The sequence below is a fragment of the Lissotriton helveticus genome, chromosome 6 (assembly GCF_964261635.1).
Source record: "Lissotriton helveticus chromosome 6, aLisHel1.1, whole genome shotgun sequence".
Taxonomy (NCBI): Eukaryota; Metazoa; Chordata; class Amphibia; order Caudata; family Salamandridae; genus Lissotriton; species Lissotriton helveticus.
Window position 1 is genome coordinate 1,026,632,106 of NC_136067.1, and position 25,974 is coordinate 1,026,658,079.

Sequence of the window (25,974 nt, forward strand, 5' to 3'; positions counted from 1 at the left end):
TCGGGTCTTCACTCGCTCGGGACTCTGCTCTCCCACTATGGCACACGAATAAACGTCTCCATCGCTACGCCTCATCTACGCTGCCTTGGTGCCGAAACTCGAACCCTCTTCTGGACTTGCTCTGTTTCTACCACTCCTGCATGTTGACCTTACAGGATTCTTGATCTCTTCCTCCTCTTCAATAAAAGCTAGTAATTAATCACCAGCTCTCGGACCAACTTCATCGGTCTGCTCCACACGTTGCTCTCTCTCTCTGTCTACTACTTGCTCTCTGATAATATATCTCTCCCTTTCTCTACGGAAATTTCCAATTGTAGGCCGACTCCCACCAAATTCCTGTACCAGTCTCTGGCTTCTCACGCCGTCGGCAGTGGCCACTTGCTTGTTGCGTCTTCCACCAGTGAACAAAATACATTCCTTCAATAAGGGCCGGTCTCGACCGGTTTCTTACTAGCGAATAATAAGTTAACTCTAAACATCACCTTTGCTCTGCAAGCACCTCGCACAGACGAGGCAGCTATCTAAAATGGATGATACAGCCATCCAAAATGGCTGCTCTATGGTTTTGGGCCTACAGGCCTAACTAACGGTAAAAAGGCACTAAACCCTGTCAAAGCGCATAGTTAAGCCCTATTAATGAACGAAAAGGTTGCTAAGACTGAAATGATAGTAGATTATAGTCACTTTTAGTCTAAGGAAAGGCTAGAAATTACCCGGGCGGTACAGCAACGTGAATTTGAATTTGAATTGCACCGACCAAGGACAGAAAGCTGGCATTATCGCTATTCAAGCAAGACTCCAATACTCGGCATGTCCTTAAATAACCATTGCTATGCATTATGGGGCCTGAAGTATGTTTGAGCAGGCACGTGACCACCGAGTCTGAATAATTGTGCTCACCCGCTCGCAATGGTTATTTAAGGACATGCCGAGTATTGGAGTCTTGCTTGAATAGCGATAATGCCAGCTTTCTGTCCTTGGTCGGTGCAATTAAAATTCAAATTCACGTTGCTTAGTGCAAAAGTTCGTTGCTTAGTGCCAGGGTTGCCACAGGATGTTAAATTTTCTACTGCATCCGCAGTCATCAGTGATGTCATGAGTGATGTCACTGACCATGTCATGAGTGATGTAATATGTGACGTAATCAGCAGTGCATTGCGGGCGCGTGAGTTATAGTTAACTATAACGGGGACATTTCAATGGTTTTGTATGAGTGAAATGTCCAGCTAACTATAACATGTGTGAAACCTATGGTTTTTAGTGAATTTCTAAGGTTTTTAAATGCTAATTTTTAACTATAATGTGTTTGAAACCTATGGTTTTTTCAGTGAATTTCTAAGGTTTTTTAATGCAAATTTTTAACTATAACCTGTGTGAAACCTATGGTTTTTTCAGTGAATTTCAATGGTTTTGTAAATGATAATTTTTAAATGTATTAATTATTATTAGCTTTTCTTTTTTTACTAATTTTCCTCATTTATATAAATATTTTCATCTTATTTTGTTTTATTTATATTTCATATTTAATTGTAAAATAATAACAAAATTAAATACAACAATATTTTTTTATTATTATTTTTTTTTTACAAACATAATTTAATTGTATATTCTTTCTTTATTTTTTATTTTTTGGGATAATCGCACGGTACGTGTCCCGTAATCGCACCGTTGTTTGTACTGTAAATATTTCTCTGCGCGTACCCACGCACACGTTACTCATACGATTTGGCATTGCGCGTCACATTGGCACTTCCGTGTGACGTCATCTACGTTTGTACGACCCCCCTTACATGTACCCCCGAAAGTTTTATAATGTTAAAAATGATATATTTATGCATTTATTGTTAAATTTTAAAGGTAGACATTATCTGGTATAATGAAGAAAATGGTTTTCTTTATCTTTTAAGAACCGTATATTACATTTTAAAGTAATTACGAATCTCGCGACTGTGCGTCGTACGTACGTCGTACCGTAAGCGCACCGTAAGAGTCGGTACAGTCATGTGACATGAAAAGAAGAGATTTCATTCGTTCATAATACTTCCTACTGCAATTGTTGAAGGACCCTCCCATTTTGTTCATTTTACTTTGACTTTTGGAGGAGTAGGACCCTTTCTTTGTAGCTCAACTATTCTGAACGTTTATTTGAGTATTATGGCTGCACAATCTCCACATTCTTCTGAAGATTCTTCAGATGACAACACCTTTCTGTCAGAACCTCCTCCCAAGAAAAAGAAGGAGGCATTTATTTGGAAATTTTTCACTTTTCCGGAACTTCAAAAAAAAGTGAACGCACCAGTGGTGACCTGCAAAATTTGCAGTACAACCCTGTCTCGTGGGGCCCCAAATAAAAAATATTCTTTTGGGCGGCCATCATGAACCGACACATTAAAAATTTACATCCTCACAACTACGCAACAGAGAAGACTCGCAGTCTGCAGGATTTTCCACCACCTGCTGTTCCGAGAACCTCAAGTGCACCGCCACCACCATCAGGAAGCACTCCTACTAAAATGATAGTTCCTCAATTTGCCAACATCATGTTCCTCTGCAAGTTTTGCAATGAACTTTTATGTTATGGGGAGCAGTCAGTAGACCTTATTGTTAGGAGGGAGGAGCAGCACAAATGCCCCAAACAATTATTATTATTTTTTAATTTTGTGCTCCATGTCTACTGTTTTTTTTCTTAAAGGTTTTATTTTTCTGGTTTTTGTTGCTACAAAAATTGTTTAAAAAACTACAGAAAAAGTACAAAACAAAACAAAAAAAGAAAAAAAAAACAGTTCTTTTCAGAACTACCTCTACTGGTAAAAAAAAGAACTATATTTCTATGTTTGTGTGTAAAAGTTTGTCAGAGTGAATGTCTAGTTCATAAATTAATGAATGAATATGAAAATGCAAAACTATAAGAATCTGGTACAGCATAAATGTATAGGGTGTTTACCTATAGTATACTGTACTACCTCCAAAGCACTGAAATGTAACATATGTATATAAATATATTACAAGTCTATGCATCAATTTGCACTATCAGTGAAACTGCATGAATGTATTTGTATGTATTAAGAGTGATTTTACAACCCCCTTGTGTCTCTTTTACACAACAGTTGCATCACATTTGTGATGCAGCAGTGGTGTAAAAGATGCACCATGATGTATGCTATTTACTATCTGACGTACTTGGAAAGTGCGTCATATTGTAAAGCCGTGCGCCAAAAGGAGGCTTTCTTGCATACATGGGGAATGTTCTGGTGATGGAACGTCTCCTAAAAGTGACTAAGTGAAATTTATAATATTTCATTCAGTCACTTTTCGGCTTATACTGCATCAAAACGCTGCACCTGTTTGAAACAGGTGTAAGGATTGACACAGCATTATAAGAATAGGGCCCAACATTTTCTGAACTCTAAATGTAGAACAGCGTAAAAAGGCCATGGTTATTGCTAGAAACACCCCCACCAACAACCATTGCACACCCCTTTAACGAATAACACTGTATTAAAGGGTCTCATATTTATCAGGCAACAGCACACCAAAAAAAGTGCTATAGAGCTACCTTAAAAATATTATGCTGACAGCTGTGCCTCAGAATATCACAAAAAGTGACCTAATGGCACAAGAAATCTGCCTAAAAGGGTTTCAAACAGTCCATGCCCTAAGCCCACTTTACCTCTTAAGTACTTTGGTACTGCCTCAATGATTAGAAACCTGCAAGAAAACTATCTGGTTGAATGTATAGCAGCTTCACTTATAGAATATAACCTTATAGTCCAGCATAGAGGACTAATCCAGCTATTAAAGGCTCTCTCCACCGTTGTAGGCCACGAGCCAAAGGTGAGGGCCTTTAACAAGGGAGAGAGATTTTATTAGTGGTATACCCATCTACCAAGGGCTACAAGGTATTAGAACATTCTGTCACTAAAGGACAGAATGTTCTAACAAAAAAAACAAATCCTTTTGAGAGCGAGAAGGGAATTGAGATTGGATGCTGACTGGGGAATTGAAGGTGTGACATAGAAGTGTGTAGGTGGTTAGCGGACTGTATGTGTAGTGGATAGGGGTTTGAAGCAGTCAATGGGCTAAGGCCTGGGTCACTACATGAGTACTTGGGTACTGACTGAATTATTAGAGTACTGCAAGGAGAGTGACTGGGTGAATTTATAAGTGGTTGGGTTGTGACGCAGTGAATGGATTAGTACATGGTGCTGAATGGGTCTCTAGAGGAGTGCAAGAGGAGTGACAGGTTGTTTGCTGGAGTGTTTGTATACTGACTGGAGAATTAAAGGCGTGAAAGACAAATGTGTAGGTGCTTAGAGGACTGCAAGCGTATTGGAGAGGGGTTTGTAGCAGTTTATGTGTTAAGGCCTGGGTCACTGCATGAGTACTTGGGTACTGACTGAATGATTAGAGAACTCTGCCAGGAGACTGCCTGGTTGAATGTATAGGTGGATGGGTTTTGGCGCAGTGAATGTAATAGTACATGGTGCTGAATGGGTCACTTGAGGATTGCAAAGAGAGTGACAGGGTGTTTGCTGGAGTGTATGGATATTAACTGGAGAATCGAAGGTGTGAAATACAAGTGTGTAGGTGGTTAGAGGACTGCATGCATAGTTTATAGGGGTTTGAAACAGTCTATGTACTAAGGCCTGGGTCACTGAATGAGTACTTGGCTACTGACTGAATGATTAGAGTACTGCAATAATAGCACCTGAGTGAATTTATAAGTGGTTGGGTTTTGGCACAGTGAATGGATTAGTACATGGTGCTGAATGGGTCACTAGAGGAGTGCAAGGATAGTGACAGGGTATTTGCTGTAGCGTATGGATACTGACTGGAGATTTGAAGGTGTTAAAGAAAAGTATGTAGGTGGTTAGAGGACTGCATGCATATTGGAGAGGGATTTGTACCAGTCTATGTGTTAAGGCCCGGGTCACTGCATGACCACTTGGGTACTAACTGAATGATTAAAGTACTGCAAAGAGAGTGCCTACTGAATTTTAAATAGCTTCATTTTTACCACAGTGCATACAAAAAGACATTCTGTTGAATAGCTCTGTACAATATGAAATCAGCAATCACAGAGACTTTGCCAGAAGCCAAAGGTTATACACCTGGAAATAAAAACTATAAACCACAAGTTTGAAGCACTCCATGCTGTAAGACTCAGTTTATACCATAATAACTTCGTTAGTAGCTCAGAGATTACAATTGTACAAGAAGACTCTCTCAAACCATTTTTAATTTTTAATGATAAATTTATTCTTGTAACATTACATAATGTAATAGAACATCTAGCATGATTTCATCAGGAATTTCATTTGCTTCTTCATCAATTTCAAAACTTGTGACATTAAACTCAATATCATCTACTGCTTCAATGAAGTCATTGTCCAAACTTTCATCCAAAAAATCACAGGTTATATCTATATAGACTGTTAGAAATTTCAAAAGTGTCTTCGATGTTCTTCTCAAATTGATCCATAATACATTTATTATGTTGCTGTACCTTGCAGGAAAATATAAACACTTCATTTTAACATTTTCCCTAATAGATAATACAAAACTAGCTTTATCAACTATTTTGCAGAAACCTTTCTCAAGTACTTTATATGATTATATCAATTAAATTTGTTTATAAGAATTTGTACTTATAACATTTCCTTAAATTTTTAAACCAATCATTGTTTATCATTTTAGAAATAAACTAAGCCTATTATAATAAAATGCAGTACTAAAAAAAGTAAAAAATATCTATTCAGCTTACCAATATCCAAAGCAGTTGATGTGCTGTAGTTAAATACAAAGAAGACAAGTACACTCACTATATAAGTTTTTTAAATTTCCTCAAATGTGTTTCAAAGATACAAACCATCTTTACAAACTCTTGTACACCTTGGACATCGTGTTACTTCACTTTTGTAGAAGTACATCCCATCAATCATTTTTAATAGTTAGTTGTACTTATCTTCAAAATAATAAATTAAAAAAAAATAATGCAAATTTAAAATATGTAGAAGACAAAATAAAAAACTGTTACAATTTATCTTATACAACACAAAATCAGTTTTTAAAGCATTTAATTTGCCTTTTTTGCTGTTCTCAGAATATATTGAATTTCACTACAAACAGTGAGTTCAATAGCACTCATCACATAACAGCAGGCAAAAAAACAGACAATCAATAAGATTACCTTAAAAAAACTAACAACAATCTCAATAAATATTTCAAAAATAGAAATAAAATATATTGTGAAAGTTTTTTTCTAACATCAATTTCTTACGTAACTATGAGGTATGTCAAACAATCTAGAAATAACAAAACACCATCAGTACTTTCATTCCATGATTACATTTGAAAAAAAGTAGTTAAAGGTTTCACAAACTTTTCCTCATGGCATAATAGAATGTCTGTAATTCTTACTTTGAAAGATGATCAAAAGTAACTCTGAACATTTGTCTTCCAGTATTCTGATCCAAAACCATTGATATCATTTGCACCGTCCACCAGTGCTGATCCGTCAACCCAACGCTATTCAACATCTTCATAGCCACCCTTACACAAGTGGCTCGCCATCTCAACCACAACATCATCTCTTACGTCAACGATACCCAGCGAATCCTGCCTTGGCGGGTCTCGGGCTCAAAAATTCCACAGAATCGACAATTCTCGCTCCGGTGCCTACTCGACTCACGGGGTCACACTCTGCGACTCTGGGCAATAGCTTGCTTAATCTCCACTACGGCCCCTCGCGGCGGGATGCCTGGCTTTCACCTTGTGAATACCCTGCCGGGATATCTCACAGGGGAATACCAGGACGGGTTCCCTAAGCAAGCGCCTTGAGACCCCTGGGTGATTCGTGCGCTATATAAATCGAAATACATACAATACAATCCTGTTCCTCACCAAGGAACCATATTGTCGTGTATTTCTATAGGTTCTGAATCAGTCCCCCTATTCCTGACCCTATTCTGGTTAAACTAACTATCAAGTTAACTAACAGTCAGCCCATGAGGCATGAAAACCCCCATGATGCAGATACCGTTATCTGACGCAGTCACACTACGGCACAGGAACGTGTTATCTGATTAGGTCATAACGCTTGAGATCTAATTAGACAAGCAACATTCCTCCAGCCCCTGATAAGGCATACGACGTTCTCATAACAAATCAAACCTATGACAACCTGGATAATCCGTGCGGCCATTGTTTTGATTTCACAGAGAACTTTAGTAAAGAATGTGCTAACGAGCAAGTCGTATGACATCTTTATTGACGTATCTATGTCCATCCTTACGTCAATCTCGGCACCTTTAAGGTATAAATATTGCCGACCTTGCCCTATGCAAACACACGCGTGGTGACAAGACGGAGCAGCCATACTTGCCGAAGCCGAGAGCAGAAGCAGACCCCGCTGGCAGCAGCCCCGCCTTCCTGACGCGCTGAGAGACGCGCTGCTATCTCAAGCCGAGAGACCCAGCACCGGCGCTTTCGGGCAGCCCTCGCAGGCAGCCTGGAATATCGAGAGCAGAGAAAGAGATACCATTCCTCATTCATCCTAAATTCCAGGTACAGAACTGAATAACCCCTCACAGAGAATTCTTTAGTTATTCACTTGGCAAAAACAAACTTAACTTAAACTGTAACTTTCTATTCCCGCCCACGCATTAGACTTAGGTCAGGTACACGGGGTAGGCGTATTTAGAAACACCAGTTGAGTACGTTTAGTCAAATGTATATGTGTATGTAAATATATTTTAATCATTTTAAACATCATATGGCTCAGAAACCATATCAATGTTTTTACAGTATTATTTTATACTATTGCTTTTAATGTATGCACTTTACTTAACTATAAGTATTGCAATAATATCGATCCATTTCTCATGTATGAGAAAAGAGACTGATCAATAAATAACATCTTTTATTGAACACGCCCGTCTCTTCCTTTTCTCTACATTCTGATGAGACTAAGAATGCACGTACTGACTGAGTAAAATAATTGCCTTGTGCTCACACGACTCTTGAGATTGACTCTTGATTAGGGGAGAGCAAAGTTGTCATGTTCTATGGTTGTCAGAAACTAAATCCCTTCTTGTCTAAATCAGGGGAGTTAATTCCTTCCTTGAACATTCGAGAAAGTTTCTAGCGAACTCTGAGCTTAGCTGGCAAACCCAAAAATTAAGTCTAGTATTGACAGTAGTAGACCTAGTTAACGTCTGGCCTAGGCCTTTACTGCTGTAGGTACTATTCCAATGTGCAGAGCCTATTGGGAAAATAGGAGCTACACTACATGGCGCCCAACGCGTTTGGAAAGGGCGATAAAACTAACGTAAGACATTTAGAGTAACTCAGTCGTGCTTTCTCACTCAGACCCCTTTTTCCATTATACTCCAAAGACGTCTGGAGTGGGTGAAAGGTAATATCCTCCAAAACCTCGCAGGAGGGAACTCCTATGTATGGTTCTTGGTATAGTCAACGTTGAAGGATAAAAACATTCCCAAAATATTGTGCATCTAATCTCTGTTTCCATAAAGAAACCTGATCTGCAAATAAACATAATACCATCCTGTCTGTAAAATGGCAGAGAGTGATGATGAAAGAGAGGCAGTTAGATTAGCAACTGAATTTGCAGATGCTGATGCTACCATGCAAGCAGCAGACCCGAATATAACACTCATTCCGGTCATTAAAAGGAGATCTATAACCTTAAAACTTATAGAAAATGGACTGACACCTAGAGGTGGCACAGTCATATTCGTAATCGAGGCACACGAATATCGGCAGACAGAGGTATACTATTCATGGATACATTTTCCAGCAGCAAATGCTGTAACAAAGTACTTCCACTATTACAAAGTAGAGGAACCTCCTGAAACATACACTCCGTTCGAGGAGGTGGAAGTACCACTCAAATTCCAAGAGCATTTGCTCTTATTTGATGGCGCCCTAAAACACAATAATCACATTACAAGACTCGGTCCTTTAGGAAGACCAGGAGCAACGTGGCCAGTCTTAGCCGGATACACACCACACCCAGACATCGAAGGGATGTCTACAGGAGAACTGTTAATACAGCTAAAACAATTACAAAAAATTCACAGACAATTAGTTCAGTATGTAATGCGGACTTCAACAATTCAGCCAGCGATTAAACTTCCACAGCTGACCCCTCACCAGGGGAACACAAATAAAATTACACCACAGAACATCCAGTCCTGCCTAGGTAAAGTTCCAGCTAAATGGGAACAGATACCATTCTGGTTGGCACAGAAAATTACCCAAATAGAGGCGGTGTTTCCTGACACCACCCCGCTGGAAAAACACAGGATTTTGACTATATGTCTCCCAATGGGAATCGCACCACACATTGAGGACTGTGACACTTGGGGTACAGTCTTTGCTTCCATCTACACAAAAACGCACGGTGTTCCATCCATTTTGGTAATACCAGATGTGCTAAAACAAATTCAAGATGAATACGGTCCAGAACCTGCTTTAACTCTTGGTATGAAATTACTAAAAGACTTCAAGCAGGTCTCGGCTATATTATTAGCCAACATAAAAGGTGAAGCAGCAAACGTGGCGATCCGCCAGAGGTTAAAAGAGACAGATATAGCAGACCAACCAGCTGAAATTGCCAGAATCATAGAAAAATCCTATGAAGAACTAGGCAGAGATAGTCTAGGTGGAATACCAGTAAAACCGCAACTGACTACAAGTCCAGAAAAAATATTTTTTAATAATAATAATTCACCAAAAAAGAACTGGGATGGAAACAAACAATCCAATCCTAAAGAAAAGAAATTCCAGTCCCGAGGAAGGTCTCCTAGGCGAAGAGAGAAATCTCCAAACCTAAGACAGAGGTCACCGCAGAGTGACCCCTCGGGGAATAGATATAACCTTAGAAATAGGGATAATATTAAAAAACCTGATAGATATCAAGACATTGATACACGTCCCTCTCAATCTTTTCAGACTTCCTCGCAGAAATCGGAAAGAAGAGGACGATCAGAAGAGCACGCCAAGTCCAAAGACAAGGAACCTGCTCAGCTAAAAAAGAAATTACAATTTCCAAAAAAGAAGGTAGCCAGTATCAAGGTAGTTAACAATGCCGAGAATACTGAGGACACAACTGAAAAACGGAGAGTGGGCTCAGACAATGCTAGACAGCGCAGCAGAGGTGAGCATAGCTCGCAAAGTCCTTATGAATCATCTGGAGACAGTGGACACGAATGAATACCTTCAAGTGGAAACTGCAGACACCAGAGTTAGCAAGCCCCACAAGATATACGAGATAACATTACGTATAGAGGGAGATAAGACTAGAAAAATAAGGGGACTATTTTGGGATAATCTCTCCAAGGGCTATGATATCCTTCTAGCTGAAAAAGACTGGCCACCAGAGTTTGTCAGGGAGTGCCCTCATGGCGAAGAAGTAATTATGCCTGCCTTCTCGAATCAAATACCGATTCATAAAAAATATACACTTGCTAGAAAGTGGGCAGTGGCCTTAGCACCTGCTTTATATAAAAATCATGTAGGATGGGATGAGGATTCTCCTCCTCACAAAATCCAGTTAAAATCACAACCTACTGCACAAAGGCAGTACCCAATTAAGCAAGAAGCTAAAAAACAAGTAAATGAAATACTAGATCAGCTAGAATACCAGGGGGTGATTGAAACTTGCACCTCACAAATGAACAACCCTTTGTTTCCGGTCTCCAAACCAGACAATTCATATCGTCTAGTTTTGGATTACCGACACCTTAACACATGTTGTAAAACTTTTGCAGTGCGAAACTCACACAGTGCTGCACTAATGAATAACATAGTGCGCAAAAAATACAAAACAACCTTGGACATCTCCAATGGATTCTTTTGTCAAAACAAAGCACCAGAGAGCAGATATTTAACTGCATTCTCAGTAAATGGCACTCAAAAACAATTCTGTCGGTTAGCCCAGGGGTACAAGAACAGCCCAGGGGTATTCTCAGCGAGAGTAACAGAATTACTACAACTATATGATGATGAAGCATTATCCTATGTCGATGACATTTACTTAACAGATGATGACTTGGAGACTCACTTGAAAAGAGTGAACACCATAATACTTGGGTTCGCTGCAGAGGGTTACAAATTCAACTTCAAAAAGTCCAGAATTGCCCATCTGACGGTCCTATTCTTAGGATATGAGTTATCAAGTGAAGGCAAAAGCCTGGCTGACAATTTCCTAGAGAAATGTGCCGTAATCCAAGCTCCTAAAACACTAAAAAACCTACAGTCGATTCTAGGTTTCCTAAATTTCGGAAGACCATACATTGCAAATTACGCAGAAAGGGTCAAACCCCTTTATGATCTAATTAAACCAGACTTTAAAAGATCCAATTGGACTCAAACACACACAGACATTTTGAGATCCTTACAAACAGACATGCTAATTAAAACAAAATTAGAAACACGTGATAACACACGCAACCTTGTGATCCGAGTCATCCCAGGGAGATGCGGATTCACATACCTGACCTCTAATGAGGGAGAAAAGGTACCAATTGCATTTAAATCACACATGTACACAGAAGCTGAACAGAAATTCAGTAATACAGAAAAAATCATTCGTGCAGTTCAAACCGCAATAGCTAGAGAAAAAGACATAGCTGACGGTAGACATATCACATTCAGAACAGCAGAATCAGCTTTTGAGGCACTAACAACACCGTGTAATTTACCAACAACAACATTGAATCCGGAATGGATACAATGGGTGAATTCAATCACAACGGACAAAGTATACTACTACTTTGATCCAGAACTAGAAGAATTAAAAAATCTAAAATATGAAAAGACGTATCCTCTGCCAATCGACATTCTGCCTCTACGACATTACGCCTGTGTAATCTATACAGACGGACATGCTCAACCCTCCGTTTGGGGAGAACAAGCATACAACCCCACATGTGAGATTACAAAAGAAGTGTGGCGCGGAGGTATATTAAAACCTCTATTAACAAAATCACACTCAGTAGAAACTAATTCAGAACAACAAACTGAAATAATCGCATTGAAAATGGCGCTAGATAATGCGGATCGCGAATTCCCGACACTTATAGTGTCAGATTCATATTACTGCGTCAAATCATATAACTGCGATTTGCAGACATGGATTCAGAACGGTTACAAAGATGACACAGATGCACCAATAAAGCAGAGAATGCTATGGGAACAAATAGCTCTTTTACAAAAAGAACTACCAAAGACTCACGTGACTCACTCACTGAGTCATCAACGTGATGGCGTTCACGTTGTAGGGAATTCATTGGCTGAAACAGCCGCAGCGGCAGCCACTAAATCGGCTCCCGTAGTTCGAAAAAAGCGTACATTAAAATACATTGACGGTGAAACATTGCTGGCGGTGAAAACGTCATCAAAAGGCGACTGCTCAGCGTTACCGATCAACTATCCACTCAATTACACATACATAATCGATGCAAACTCCGTCCCTTTTGCTCGAATCCCTGGAGTGGGGGATAGAGTGATTCCAAACATGGACAGGAGAAGCTTGTTAATCGCAGACGCACATATGGGTGAGGGTCTTGGACACCTCAAACTAAAAGATTCTCTGGAAGATTTACAATCACGGTACTGGTGGCCAGGCATGAGCCTACATCATACCATGTTTGTAAAAAACTGCCCAAACTGCAACAGAAATCGCAGTGGGGAAAGAAAAAATAAAATACGGTGGAATCTGACTGCAGATAACATCACCAGTAAAGAGAATGGCTTGCGATTAACATATACAGGCTAGTTTCCACTTATAATGTAGATCCACAGCACTCGGCTGACGTCCGGACTATTATACAAGATTTGCGAGTCTAAATGGCATATACGCTAAGAGCATGCTACGTTTGACCATTGTTTTCACTCAGGCAATCCAGCCTGGGGGGGAAACATGGCCAAATGAGCACAGCCCAGCGGGAATCTTCTCACTTCCTTCCTGAGGGTACTGGATGGTGTAAAGAAAAAACCAAGGCAGAAAGCAATCTATAATGGAAAGGATATTAGGTTCGGGAGCTGGGTGGGTCAAACATCTAATAAGTGTCCAACGTAGTCTAAATAACTTGCCAAGAAATTCTCTGAAGGGATTCAGTCCGTACGAATTATTATTCGGAACTAGGATGTTGATCTCTGACCTTGATAGTCAGACTTCAGTGGTAATAGAAAAAACCTTTGATGTCAAAGACCGTTTGGCTATTTTGCAGGACTTAAACAAAACAAGAAAAGACCTGAGCAACATACAGTTGAAACAACAGCCAACAACCACTGAAGAATCACCACCTGTCCCAGCAAGACCTGTCTGGATTCCAAAAGTCGGGGATCTAGTCAGGGAGAAGATCGCGGTAAAGAAGTAATTTGGGCCTTCTTACAGAAAAGCAGTTCCTGTCTTGTCTGTCAACGGGACAAGATCAGTTGTACTACCGCCACTTGCTGGAAAAAAGGAGAACCGAGTTGTATCCATCGACCTGGTAAAACCACAACATGTGGCCGATAACAAACAGTAGGCCAAGTGGACTCCCAATAAGTAGCAGAACACCAAGGTTTGCTACCAGTACAGAGGTCTTAACAAAGAGGCTCATCACATTCGAAACGCCTACAGAAGAACAACAAGGACTATGCAACACTGCAATAGAACTAAGACCTCTGAAAACCCAAATAAAAACATTTAGCAGAGACACACCAATCTACAATGAAGTACCAAGTGACAATGCAAGAAACAAAAATCCTGAAGCAATTGGAACAATTGACAGAACTGCATCCGGTTACTTCATCAACTTCGATGATTCCTCTGAAAGCCTGAGTGAATCAAAGACACAGCCATCATCAAAATCCTTTAGAGACAAAGCGAAGGAACTTTTGAAACAACTGAAAGAAACATATCTGGTTTCTCCATGGATTGAATTTTGGGTGGGTTTTGGTGCATTTATCCTCATACTTTGGCTCATCATGGTATTTACTTTGGGACGCTTCATTGAGGGAAAATATGCTAAAATGGACACAGCAAGTCAGAACATCAACTTGGTCCTCAAACCACACACATCTTCACACGTCAAGAAAAGAGAACTTTCTTCAGCCAACTTCACAGCCAATCCGATACCTGGTGGGGTAGCCTGGGACAACACTGACTATGAAATTTATGGTCCGGTCGAGATCCTGAAATATCCACACCAAATCAAGATCTCCTTGAGTGACTTTGCAAAACCAAACTCATTTGCTGATGATTGGGACTTCGAAAGTATTAACAACATGATGTCTGACTTAGTAATGTCTGCTAAATTTCCAAAACATGATTATTTGCAAGGTTCTACAAATTATGATAGTATGTATTGCTATAACCATTATGGTAACCATTTTTTGCATAAATCCGCACAACCTAGAAATGTTTTAAATTATAATCAATGGGAACATTGTGCTACACCTCCAAAAGGGAGCTCTAGAACCGTTTATGACAAATATTCATATTTTGCAGGTTTTAACATAAGTAATGCTGAAACATTTTATTTTAAATTGTCAAACAAGACAGGGATGAAAACCATGATAACCAACACAAAATTGATATATTCAGATTCATTCTTTGAAAAAATGAATACTTTTGGATTTGATTATTGGGACAAAAATGTTGATTTGAAAAGTGCTTGGGGTACAAAAGAATGGCAAGTACAGGGTTTAGAAGCTTTGTTTAGAGCCTGCATGATCCCAGAACAAATGATATTTTTAAATGACACTGTTCAACAAACCACCTGTCTTGGCTTAGCCAAAATCAAAGATTTAAATAACCCGTCTATTCCAAAGCCAACAATGTTTAGCAATAGCTCTGATACAGATGAAGAGATAGACGTAAACCATATATTAAACCAAAACAGAACACATCCTGATTGGAAACAATGGCTGATCTGGCCCACAGATACAAATCACTGTCAAGATAGATTCCTGAATAAAACACAGGGTTTTAAAATGACCAGGCCAGACCCTAGATATCCCCAAAGACATCACCCAGGGATAATAACAACCTACAGTGTGGGCAAATTATGCCTTCAATGGCTACAGACTTCCACACTGCCTGAAATTAAGCAACACCTAACTTTACTTACTGATGGTGCTGACTTGCGTGATTTCATACTGGGACCACGCAAACAGCGTCAAAAGCGTTTCATAGCAGCCTCTGTATATGCAGCATACAATGAGGCCTGGAAGGTTACTCAAATTGAGACAGCAGAAAGAATACGGGAAATTGACCGTATCAATTTGGAAAAATCACTTTCTGTAGTGGACAATGGGTTAATGACTCTGTCCTCCAGAATTTTTTCATTGGACAGCATTGTGTTTTCAGCAATCGATATATTATCGCAAGACTTACTGTTATTACAACATGGTCAGTCACAATTGCGTTCCATTGTACAGCTTGGCTGGACGTTACAAAATCTGCGTTCAGGCTATGTGCCTTTGCGTTTAATCAACACAACGTCACTATTCCAAATGTTTAACCTTACTGATAGACAAATCGGTATGGCGCAAAAGGGTGCTGATTATACAATCTTGAGCATTGAAAAACTAGAAAGATTACCAATGACAATGTCAGAACGACCTGTCAGTGAATGGATAATCCACGGAATCATAAATATTCCAATCTCAACCTTCAGGTTTCAATACTGCCAAAAATATATACAGGCTGGCATGTACGAGAAATTGGGAAAGGGGTACCTTAAAACAACTTGGAACCTGCCCTATTCACATGCATGTGTCAGTAATAAAGGACAGAAAGTGTTTCTTAGTGGCAACAATTGTGCTATGTCACTAAGCGGCACGCTTCTGTGTAACGGAATTAGTTTGCATGGAGCCTGTGAAGGGAATTCATACAACCTTTCATGTCACCAGCAAGGCGCACCTGCAACTGAAATAGAACCATTCTTTCAAAGACTCTATAATGGGAGTTACATTCTTATTGTAGACCGCAGATGTTGCAGTCTTATGCCCGGGACTCCTTATCTAGTAACTACAACGGCGAAGGTCAAGTGCTGTGGACGTTCTTTGTTCCCCAGCTCCTTTCCAGACAGGGAGGCAAGGGCATGGCCCAGTTTGAAAATTACTTCTATTCGAATAGATACTTTAAGCAGAATTAAAACAGTGCTTCTTCAGACGCCTACAAGGCTCACGTCATCAAAAGAAACGTATGATCTACAAGTCGCAAGGACGACTGCAGAGATACATACATTATTATCAACTAATTCCCCCGTACATTTCGCGGAAATCCTAAGCGAAATCTTAAATATTTCTGATACCACTGGGGTCTCAAAGGTATTTAAGACAGTATTTTCGATGGCATTAACACCATTCAAAGCCATACTGGGTATTTTTCCAGATTTCGTCCATTCGATTTTTGGCGGACTTCCCCTGATCCTGGGACTAATTGCAGGAATCCTATTCCTAGTCCTTATTTTTCGTTATGGCAACCCATGTCACAGATCAAACTCTCGCGACAATGGAAGATACGATCCTAGCCATTGGATACCGGGACCGGATATCAAAAATCCTGGGACTCTCCCGGCTTAGAGACCTAAACATGACTTGGTTTCTATCATTTCGAACAATGTGGCAAAGGTGTGTTTTACCTGTACTAAGGTGTCTGCTATGCGGAGAAGAATGCGTGTTAGACACCTGCCTGACACTACAATCGGATGCGCCAGTGGATGCAGATACACTGTTGGTTCCTACCAAGGTTCACGCTTTGTGCTGCCCTCAAAGGCTGCCAATCCTGATGACGGCATTCCTGGAATCTTCACCACTACGATTGAAGAGTAGTGAAGTTCAAGATGAAAGCAGCATCGAACAGGTACGACCTTCTGTCAGCAATGCAATTCAGAATGTCAATGGAGACAATCATGCGCACGAATGCATGGTTACCCCTATTTCCGACTTAGTGGAACTTTCCCATGAAGCTGTTGACAGTTTTTTCAAAAGCCTGAATGATATGATGTTCTCTCCAGAACAGAAATAGAGACTTTTGAGTAAACTCGCACACGGCGTTCCCTGAATTCGGCCTTCAACTTTAAAAAATAAAGTCACATGAACAATTTAACTCCAGCTCACGGACAGCAATTTTTTCAGCATGCCCCTTAAAATATTTTTCTACATATTTTTTTCCCGGGAAACTGATCTTCTGCTTAAAGTAAGAAACTATTCCTAGAGAACTAAAATTTCTATTTTTAGATACTTTATAGACTTTAGCTGCTCGCTGGGATGTTCACAAATATTTTATTATGTGATGAAATGGTCTCGGACTTCCTTTCTGTATAGCCATATTAAGAGCCATTTCATGTGTATTTCTCATATACCAATAAGCAATAATACATAAAAATGCGTGTTTACTTTTGCATTTAATTCATAGCTTAAGTGCATACAATATATATGACTGCAATTTTTCAGTATATTTGAAAATTTCGAAATGCATTTATGTATTTTGGGGTGGTAAGGTATACACTATAGTCTATAGTATGTTGTACTATGTTATACTATGCATAGATTAGTAGATATGACCATAGTTAGCGTGGAGTGGGTGTCGTGTATTTCTATAGGTTCTGAATCAGTCCCCCTATTCCTGACCCTATTCTGGTTAAACTAACTATCAAGTTAACTAACAGTCAGCCCATGAGGCATGAAAACCCCCATGATGCAGATACCGTTATCTGACGCAGTCACACTACGGCACAGGAACGTGTTATCTGATTAGGTCATAACGCTTGAGATCTAATTAGACAAGCGACATTCCTCCAGCCCCTGATAAGGTATACGACGTTCTCATAACAAATCAAACCTATGACAACCTGGATAATCCGTGCGGCCATTGTTTTGATTTCACAGAGAACTTTAGTAAAGAATGTGCTAACGAGCAAGTCGTATGACATCTTTATTGACGTATCTATGTCCATCCTTACGTCAATCTCGGCACCTTTAAGGTATAAATATTGCCGACCTTGCCCTATGCAAACACAGGCGTGGTGACAAGACGGAGCAGCCATACTTGCCGAAGCCGAGAGCAGAAGCAGACCCCGCTGGCAGCAGCCCCGCCTTCCTGACGCGCTGAGAGACGCGCTGCTATCTCAAGCCGAGAGACCCAGCACCGGCGCTTTCGGGCAGCCCTCGCAGGCAGCCTGGAATATCGAGAGCAGAGAAAGAGATACCATTCCTCATTCATCCTAAATTCCAGGTACAGAACTGAATAACCCCTCACAGAGAATTCTTTAGTTATTCACTTGGCAAAAACAAACTTAACTTAAACTGTAACTTTCTATTCCCGCCCACGCATTAGACTTAGGTCAGGTACACGGGGTAGGCGTATTTAGAAACACCAGTTGAGTATGTTTAGTCAAATGTATATGTGTATGTAATTATATTTTAATCATTTTAAACATCATATGGCTCAGAAACCATATCAATGTTTTTACAGTATTATTTTATACTATTGCTTTTAATGTATGCACTTTACTTAACTATAAGTATTGCAATAATATCGATCCATTTCTCATGTATGAGAAAAGAGACTGATCAATAAATAACATCTTTTATTGAACACGCCCGTCTCTTCCTTTTCTCTACATTCTGATGAGACTAAGAATGCACGTACTGACTGAGTAAAATAATTGCCTTGTGCTCACACGACTCTTGAGATTGACTCTTGATTAGGGGAGAGCAAAGTTGTCATGTTCTATGGTTGTCAGAAACTAAATCCCTTCTTGTCTAAATCAGGGGAGTTAATTCCTTCCTTGAACATTCGAGAAAGTTTCTAGCGAACTCTGAGCTTAGCTGGCAAACCCAAAAATTAAGTCTAGTATTGACAGTAGTAGACCTAGTTAACGTCTGGCCTAGGCCTTTACTGCTGTAGGTACTATTCCAATGCGCAGAGCCTATTGGTAAAATAGGAGCTACACTACAATATAACATAACAAATAACCTCCACAACATAATTAGAGATGTCACCAAGTGGCTAAGGAGCTGCTCTGTAAATCGGAACTTGCACAACATGAAGATACTCATCCTCAAACCCACCTATTCAACTTCAGATGACTTCTGCTGGCCAACTACACTGTAAACAGTACCAACACCTACTAACCATGTACACAACTTATGATTCATCCTTAACTCCTCGCTCTGCATGTGAAAGCAAGTCTACAGCATCTCCTCATATTGCTATAACACCCTAGACATGCTAAGCAACATTTAGAAATGGAGTCTAACCAAGAGAAGAAGAACAGTGACACAGGCCCTCATTAACAACAGACTACACACTTGAAACACTCTACACAGGAATTTCAAGCAAACACCTACAACGACTATAACAAATCCAAAACACCTCCAACTGACTGATCTTCAATATCCTCTGCTGCAGCCACATCACTCACGACCTCATACACCTACACTGCTTTAACATCAGCATGAGAAATATCCTTCAAATTCCTCACCCTCCCCTAGAAAATACTCTACAACATCACATAAATGTACGTTAACAGCAGTAATCATGAAAGGGAAAAAATTTAGCTCTTAAAATGTAGTCTTTAAAAATATTAGGCAAAAATTCGGTAACTCTTTAGGCAAACGTTGCTTAACCGCATCAGCGCTAGCGGTTTTCCCGCTGTGCGCTGAAGTTTTGTAAATACCGCGTTACATGACGAGCTCAGCTCGTCATGAGCGTACGAGAGGTGTACCTCATGACGAGCTCAGCTCGTCATCAGCGTGGAAGGGGTTAATAACTAATTCAGTATCATTACAAGGTATCCAACCTTTCAGACATCTTAAAAAAACAGTGTAGTGTCCAGATGTTGTAGAAGGTCCATCATGAAAAATAATTGCAACAGCTACAAAAGTTCTTCCTGATATTGATACTTGAGTAGCTTTAAAATTTTTAATTAAAGTTTCCAATTTTCTTCCATCAGCCCTACAACGTTGCAGAATTAAAATGACATACTGTCCATGGCTTTGTATAAATAATATTGATAACATTTCTGACTTACATTGCCTACACTCCATGTTTTGAATAGCTCCTCTAACTAAATTACTAAAGGACACTGATTTACAGTCTGGTAAAGTCAAATATATAAATCTTTCAGTGGCTATGTTAGTGGTACATGTAAACAAACAATTTTGACACTCATGTTCCCAATGATAAGAAAGGCCAAAAAGGGTTTCAATATCTATACCTTCATCTTCCAAAATACCAAGCATAAACATTAAAAATTCCTGACAATCTTGCTGTATATTTTGTATAAATTGAGTAGAACCAGAACATATGTCAAAACATTTCGAATATCAGAAACACTTTGTATTTTAGTTCTATCACTACTACATTTCTCATAAACAGAATACAAAAATGAAGAGAATCTTTTCTCCCGATTTTCAGCAATTTTCTGTTGCAAACTTTGAAGAAGAAAAACAACATTAACAACTACATTACCATAGCAGTTGACACGCACAACTTTTTTCAAACCGATATCCAACATTTTGCTCAACACTATCCTTTTTCTTTTTGCTTGCTTTTTGCTTGCTTGCAGGTGCAACTTCATCTGTTTTTTTTCCTTTCTATACAGTTTCATTACAGATATTCTCAAATCTTCTTTTTCTACCTACTACACGCTCTTCAAACACTGGATATTGATCTAAATTAGGTGTATATTCTCTTCTTAATCTGTTATACTTCTTCACACAATTTACATCTGCACGAACCTTTGTCTCATCAAAATCAATCAAATACAATCCAGATAAAGTTCTCACTCGGGACAAAGCAACATATGCCATACCCTCTTTAAACACGGTACTTCCAATATTAACTAAAGCACTATTTACACTTAAACCTTGAGATTTATGAATGGTCACCGCATATGCCAAACAAATTGGAAACTGTTTTCAGCGTACATACAAATCTTTTACAAGCAAACAACGGGCTGCACAATGACTAAGTTGTTGTACTTCAGCAATTTCATCAAATTTGATTTTCAAAAATTCAATTCTATCACTGATTACATAATTAACAAAATCAACAATTTTACCCATTGCTCCATTTACTAAACCTTTTTCCACATTCAAATTACGGAGTAAAATTATCCTACAGTTTTTACATACATATAGATTATTTTCTAACCCAGCAGTTTTACTTATCGATTTCTCTAAAGAATCCAATTTCCTCTTCAACTTTTCAGACAAAATAATAGTGATCCTTTTATGTTCTATTTTATCAATACCTTCCAATTTTATAGTTTCTTCATTTTCCAATCTTAACATTTTTTCATTGAATATAGAACATTCACGTAGTGTTGGCATTAAATAGATCACAGAGTTGTTTTCTGAAATTTCCATATATATTTTCTCTGGAAAAATATTTTCAATTTGGAAAAAAATTAGGACGTAATCGTCACTGTAAAGCTTGTTTGCCATGTTCTGGCAGTTTTCCAATACTTATATCTTGAAGAATTTTTCCATAATCTGCATCATTTGCCAGACGCATATTTGTAATAAGTTGAAAATATGACCAAATATTAACATTTCCAATACTTCCCAACGACTTTCTGGTATCTTCATGTGCCAGTGTTTTAAACACTGGTTGTCCTTTCACAGGAGTAAGTTGTAGTAGATCCCCAAAAACTATGACGTGTTTTCGTCCAAATAATACGTCATACTCTGTTTTAAGAACTTGCTGCATTCTTAAATGCACAAAGGCAAGCATTAAGTTTGATACCATGCTTACCTCATCCATAATGAGAAGTTTTATTTTCTTCAAGACTCTTGAAACTTCAAAACAAGCTTCTCCAGGTAGCTTGTGGTATTCCAATTTGTTTTCATGCTCTACTGGTAGCATTAATAAATGATGTAAAGTAATTCCTTTAATATTGTGTGCCGTGAACCCAGTTGGAGCAGTGACAACACAAGACAAATACGAGTCAGCTCTTTTGTGTAGACACGTTGAAATTACTTTTATTAAAAAACATTTTCCTGTTCCAGCTTGTTCACTCATGTACAATTGGATAGGTTGAAAGGATGAGCAAAAGCACTCTTTGTTTTCATGAAGTAATCCATCATTAATCTGTACTTTCACTTGCTCATATATTTCTTTCTGCTCAACATTTAGTTGTTCTTCCAAAGTACTTAAGTTTCTTACATCGTCTAGAGCTTGATACATTGCTGTTTCCACCTCTTCCATACCAGTTGCTGCTTCATTTTGAATAATTGGTTCTCCTAATGGACACTGACTTAATGAAGCAGAACTGTGACTATCCTGAGAACTGTCTCTAGCAATCTCAGCTGCAATTGCAGCTTCATGCTCAATTTCATCATTCAACATCTTCACGTAATTAGCAAAAACAGGATATTCTATAGTGTCTTTAGTAGCATTGAAGGAATCTTCATAACTATTAAAATCTCCAAGTAATTCTAATTCTGAACGCCATGGCTTGAAAAGTTGCAAAAGAGCTAAATAGTAAAATTCCCTTTTGTCAGGTGTTTCATAACTCAATTTATGATATATAATAAAATGTCCTTTTCTTTGTTTCACCAGACATCCTTCAGAACCAATCACGTCATATATACTATTATTGATGTTTTCTGTAATATTCCGTTTAAAAATATAGTTTTGCAATACTTCATAGAGACAAATGTTCTTGTTAGGATTCTGCCCTCTACAGTCCTCTTTCTCTTGCCATGTACACAGAGCCCATGTGACGCTAGGTGGGGTTAAAAGGCTGATTTTCCCTGTTTCCGGTGCTCGTTATCTAGCATTGTGGTTCCTGGTCCTTGCTGGGAGCTATATTAGTACTTTTGGGAATACTGATTTATTTCACGGGCTCGTGATATTTCCCTGTATTGTGTCCTTGACTCTATTTCCCCTTTTGGATTCCCCTGGTCTTGCCCTTTTGTGTTTTGTGTTTGTCTCTTGGTTTTGTTTGCTGTTAGCCTGTTTCATTTCGTTTTGTCTCGTTTTTGTGTAAATTCCTATCGTTTGGGTATTGTGAGTCATTTTATCCCGGCTGGGATTAAGGAGTGGCTGGGGCTCCGGCGCTTCTTATTTGGGAATCGGTGGTCCGGCGGGATTACCCGGTGATTCCTGGTGTGGTTGTGTGATCTGACGCTGCCCCGCACTTCCGCACCTTTTGCAGTCTCTCCGCATCGTTGTGTGGAGGCGGAGTGCCGGTTTGGGCGTTTCCGCGTTTGAGTCAACGCGCAACGAAGCCTGTGGTGTGCTGAGCTTCAGCCCCTGTGTTGACCTGTGTTGGTCCCTCCTTTTGCTGAAGGAAAGGACGACTCCCAGTGGACTTGCAAACGGAGGTTTTTTCAGTCGTTTTCACGACTTTTTCCTCCTCTTCCCCCCCCTGGCCCCATTGGTTTCAGTCTCCTGAAGCATTACCCCTGCTGCCCAGCCCTATCTTCCCCTGGTTACCCCCCTTGCCTGCCTGCTGGACTCTGCATACACTCCTGGACGGAGCACTCCACCCGGCGATTATCACAGCTTTCGTGGGTAAGGAGGAGTGTTATGGGGTGGTGTGTGGGGGCATGAGAAGAGAAAGAGGGCTGGTGTATTTAGGATTTTGACATTTGTGTTGTTTTTTGTGTGGCAGACGGTGATTCAGCCAGTCCCCTGTGATACAGCACGTGGAGTTACGTGGTCCTGGCAGAAGGACTCTTTTCCTTGGAGAGAAGACCTAGGATCCCTTGTCTGTCCTTCCCTTATTCCCGCCCCCTGTCCCTAGCCAGTTCGTTGGCCCATGGTACTATCTATGGTGTGAGCCACGGAGTGGTGGGTTCAGAGGAACGGGGTTATCTTCGCTCCTGCAGTGCATGGGCATAGGTGGGCAGGAGCCAACAGAATAAGGAGCCCACGTAATAATTGCACTGCCTGAGCGACGATGGATGAGGATGTGGGGGCTACGGCTGGTACATCTCCCACTTTACAGGATGTCATGGGTGCTTTGACTGCTCTTCAAAGCCAGATCCATGATTTGCGACAAGAAAACGTGGCTATGAAGCAGGAGGTTGGGGCACTACTTAGTAGAGAAAGGGTGCAGCTTAGGACACCTCAGGCCCAGGTATTACATCCAGCCACATTTCAATACACTGGTGGGCAAGGGCAGGGAGCTAGTGGGGGGGTACCGGTAGCAGTTACTGTGAACACTCTTGTCCCTGTACCATTGGCACCACCAGAGAGGTTCGCAGGGGATAGCGCCAAATTTGGCACTTTTATGAATCAATGCCAACTGCACTTCATGTGCAAACCAACTGCTTTCCCAATGATTCGGCCAAAGTGGCGTTTACGATATCATTCTTGGCTGGCACAGCGGCACAGTGGGCTATACCCCTAGTCGACAGGGATGATCCGGTGTTAACTAATTATCCTGCATTCAAAGAACTGATGCGTGGTCTGTTCGCGAAACACGCCTTTATGCAGGCAAGTGACGCAGAACTTTTGAAACAAAGACAAGGACGTCAGGACCTATTGACATACATTTCCACCTTTAATCGTTTGGTGTCGGAGACACATTGGCCCGAGGATAAGAGAACATCTTTGTTCTATCAGGGATTGTCCGAAGATCTTAAGGACATAGTCTCACAGGTAGTAGACCCCCCACTTGATTGTGCAGCCTTTATCGATCTAGTGGTCAAGTTGAACCATCGCTTGGCGGAGAGACGGGGGGAGAAGAGTCGTTATCAGGTGTCTCGGGGAGGGTTTGTGAAGCCTGATAATAAGTCCCTGGGAGCTGGTGAGACAAAGGGTGTGTCTGAGCGAATGGAGATAGGTGGAGTAAGGGGGCCTCTGTCCGATGAAGAAAAGAAACGAAGGAGAGAGATGGGTCTGTGTTTGTATTGCGGCCAGGGTGGGCACTTTGCGAGGGAATGTCCCGTGAAACCCTCTGGATCCTCTTATGGAAAGAAGGTGGCCTGTTTGTACCATGAACGGAAGGAGCGGCAGTACGAGGTGCTTGGGGCAGTAGACAGGGCCCCTAGGCATTTCATCATTAATGCGCATTTGGTACTCAGAGGAGAGAGTAGAGTGCCGGTGTCGGTGTTGTTGGATTCGGGGGCTACAGGGAATTTCCTCGATATCACGTTGGCTGACAAATTGAAGGTTCCTTGTTGCGTAAAAGATCAACCCGAACCTGTGCGGGCGATTGATGGCACCGAATTAACATCGGGCTCAATTACAAAGAGGACGATGCCTCTGTGTCTGGTGTGTGAGAACGGACACTCCGAGATGGTGTGTTTTGATCTCATTGATGCTCCCTCTTTTGGGATGGTCTTGGGTGTGCCGTGGTTGCAGGAGCACAATCCCAGGATAGATTGGGTACAAAGGCTAGTGTCTCTTGATTCCTCGTATTGTTTAAAACATTGCTACAGGGATGCAGGTGAAAAGGACTTGTCATTATCTTGTGCTGCTACTGACATGGATGCAGTACCTTTGCAATATCAGGAGTTCAGGGAGGTATTCGACGTAGAAAAGGCGCAGGGTTTACCCCCACACAGATCATTTGATTGTAAGATCGATCTTATCCCTGGGGCGCCTCTTCCTTGTGGTAGAGTGTATGCTCTCTCTGAGCCGGAGGAGTTGCGCCTGAAGGTGTATCTCGATGAGATGCTGCGTCTGGGGTTTATCCGTCCATCGTGTTCGCCTGTTTCTTCGGCTATCTTTTTCATTCCGAAGAAGGAAGGTACTTTGCGGGCGTGTGTGGACTATCGCACGCTAAATAAGGCCACCGTCAAGAACAAATACCCTCTTCCACTCATCCCCGTGTTGTTAGATCAGCTTCGCAGCGCAAAGGTGTTCACCAAGTTGGACTTGCGGGGCGCCTATCATTTGGTGCGTGTGCGAAATGGGGATGAGTGGAAGACGGCTTTTAAAACAAAGCATGGCCTTTATGAGTACTGTGTGATGCCGTTCGGGCTATGCAA